Below are 3,552 nucleotides of genomic sequence, written 5' to 3'. Positions count from 1 at the left end.
GACCTGCTGGAGCCAGCCTCCAGCACTCTCTTTCTCTCCCTCTGCCTCTCCCCCAATTGCTCTAAAACAAAAAAAAATTGTTTCAAAATGTTTTGCTTCTGAGTAGTTTGGTGCTGTATAAAATCATGAGGGGAAGACAGCTGGAGAAACTAAGCTTCAGATTCTGACTTTCGTTTTGTGGGCCCGGCTGCCTCTGGCTAGTTATTCAGGACTCTGAACCTCAATTTCTTCCTTACATTAAATGTACGGGCTAATTTAGGGGAAATGAATACCCTGGAAGTACTAAATCTTCTCATTCGTTTTATCCCTTAGTAAGATTCTCTTTGTGTCACATTTCTGGTTAACTGCATTCCTGGGTATTATATAATTTCATTACTTTGATGACAGAGACCTTGTTCCTAATTAAATCCACAAATATACCAAAAAGTTAAATGATGTCTTGTATGTATATTTTTGTAACTAGCCACTGTAGGAAACTTTTATTTGTTCTAATAATTTTGTAGTTGATTTTCTTAATATCTTGAGGAAAATAATGTCACCTGCATTTAATAAATATCTAGTGAATGAATGGGTCAACTGAGTTGGCTTTGTATTTTCAGTGCTCATCACCAGTCCTATTTAAACCAAATTTCTTCATTTTTTTAAATGTTTTATTTATTCTTTTTTTTTTTAATTTTTTAATGTTTTATTTATTTCTAGGAGAGAGAGAGAGAGACAGCGTGAGCAGGAGAGGGTCAGAGAGAGAGGGAGTCACAGACTGAAACAGGCTCCAGGCTCTGAGCTGGCAGTCAGCACAGAGCCCGACGCGGGGCTCGAACCCACGAACCGCGAGATCATGACCTAAGCGAAAGTCGGACGCTTAACCGACTAAGCCACCCAGGCGCCCCTGTTTTATTTATTCTTGAAAGAGAGAGAGCATGAGTGAGGGAGGAGCAGAGCGAGAGAGGGACATAGAATCTGAAGCAGGTTCCAGGCTGTCAGCACAGAGCCTGTCGCAGGGCTCGAACTCACATGTCATGAGATCATGACCTGAGCTGAAGTCGGACTCTCAACTGACTGAGCCACCCAGGTGTCCCATAAATTTCTTCGTTCTTAAGAGAACAGTTGATTCATATTTCAGCTCTCTTATGAATGTCTCTAAATAATTTTCCATAAGAACATATGAATGCTATGTTCTCTGAGTTATTACATATTTGAGAATATTTTCTTTTGTCTTAAAACCCAATAAATATTGATCCATTATCTTTGGGTATCTAAAGTATCATAGGATCACTTACTAAACTATAAGTTCCATGAAGGAATGGACCTATGGAGACTAACTTTCAAGGACAAACCAGGGTAACTGGAATGTCAAAGGCACTCCTATTAGTCAGCTTCTGTTTGGTTATGTTGCTGGAACAAATACGCCTAACGATTCTAAATCATGAGAGTCTATTTCTCGATCACAAAATATGTCAGCTGCTGGTAGGCTGAGGCCCTACCCACAGCTACAGCTCTCTTTACCTCTTTTTTATCCCACAATCTAAGTTGATGGAACAGATCCTATCCAGAACATTTTTTTCCCAACAGAAAGGAAAAGACAATGGCAGAGCCACATATAAATCTTCTACTCAGATGCAGTACGTAACACCTCCGCTTATATTCCATTAGCAAAAGGAAATCACCTTGCCAAGGCTGACATCAACGGGGAGGTATATTCCTCCTGTAGGGAAGCATGTCAAGTCATATAGAACATGCAGGAATGTATTCATCCTCTTATGGGCAGGATAGCAAATTCGGAACAATAATACATCACAATACAGTACATGACAAATACTTGTTGAATAAATATGATTTCTTCTTTTTCCTGCATGGACACTTACTGGATTTTTTTTCATTACTCCTAAATATCCAATATATCATTAGACTATATCTGGGGTTGGATCACTAATCATTCATCTAGTCTGGTCCTTAGCAAATATTTTCTTATCTCTCAACTTTTGTTTTTGGTGGGATTTTTTGTTTTGTTTTCAATCTTAGGGAAATGTTCATCTATTCTTTTTTCCCCTTAGTTTCGTTTTTACACTCTGCTTTTTTTTTTTTTTTTTGCTCTTTCTTTTAAGTCCTGTTACAAGTGTAGTAGATAGCCTATGTCTGTTCACCACCTAGCTGACCTCTTCTTAGACTGTTTGAACATCTTCACTTTCCTCTAAGCCCTAGGAGTATTTCGCCAATGGCTACTAGGCTCCTAAATCTAATTTCAGTAAGAGTCATTAGTGTTCACTGTTTTATATAATAGATTTATTAAGTTCTATTTATGATTATCTTACCTTGGGAGCATAGGAAACAAAGAAATAAGGTGTCAGACTGTATTGGGTATTTTTCAATAGATTATTGTACTTTTCCCCCTCCAGGGGGAATTAAAATAAAAATCATATGACTACATCTCTGTTAGCTATTACGTGTGTTTTAGTTTTGAATGTGCAATAAATCACTGAAACCCAGTTACATATATGTTTTTATTTTGATTACAAGTAGGGACCCTTTAATCCCATTTTGTCCATTGTCCTAGGACAATTATTAATAGCTCCTATTTTCATTCCCAGAACGCTCCACGTTTAGAATATAAATTATATGATCATCTTAATCATTAGTCAACCTTTGTCTCCTTATAAAAACGAAGAAGTTAAGAATAATTAGACCCCACCCCTCTGCTTATCCTTAGGAGGATCTAAGTCATTAAAAAACAATTTCTCGCTTCTGATGTTACATCCTTGAGGACAATTAACCACTGCAGATCTGGGCCTGTCTTAATGAACAGAGCAGAGAAGGGGAATATTACAAAAAGGGCTAGTCTGTAGACAAAGAATGGGATTGCTGCATTTGATTAATGCATCCACACTTCCCTGGTTTCTGCAGAATAGAAAAAGTAGGGTTTTCTCGGAGCACATACATCATCAAACCATATCCATCTCATCGACAGGGCAAGTATTCACCTTCTGTGGTATTTGTCTAGCCAGGACTGGACACATCTGAGCCTTCTGTGTTGACAACACTGAACTCTTTTTCTTTTTATTAAGTGTATGTTTTCTCAAAGCTATCTGGACAAACTTTCAGGAAGGCTTTTGGGAAGTGAAATATACAGTCAGCAAATTATTTGGGTTGGTCTAGAAGTCATAATGTGATATGCTTCATTAAGGAGTTTTAAAATATTTCCATCATATTTTTTTATTTCTAAGAACTCTCCTGTTTCCATGAAAGATAATTCTTTCATGATTCTCTACTTACATTTTATTGGCTTAATCCTCCTCTGATTTTATTGAATTTTATTATGATTTCTCTCTTGACAGTAGTAAATTTACTTAAAAAGAACTATTTGTCTATATAGGTATCCTACATTTTTATTACTGACTTTATAGATAGATAGATGATAGATAGATAGAGATTTAGAAGGAGTTGCATATTCTATATATACATATATTGGGAAGGTTTTGAAATGTTTACTCATTCTTAGGTGGTGGTAGGAAGTCTATGTTTAGTTTTAGGAGATGACTGAGGTGCTACTGAAGGTTA

Source organism: Hyaena hyaena, unplaced genomic scaffold, assembly GCF_003009895.1.
Source record: "Hyaena hyaena isolate Hyena2069 unplaced genomic scaffold, ASM300989v1 scaffold_1328, whole genome shotgun sequence".
NCBI classification, from domain to species: domain Eukaryota; kingdom Metazoa; phylum Chordata; class Mammalia; order Carnivora; family Hyaenidae; genus Hyaena; species Hyaena hyaena.
Note: the sequence above shows the minus strand (reverse complement) of the source record.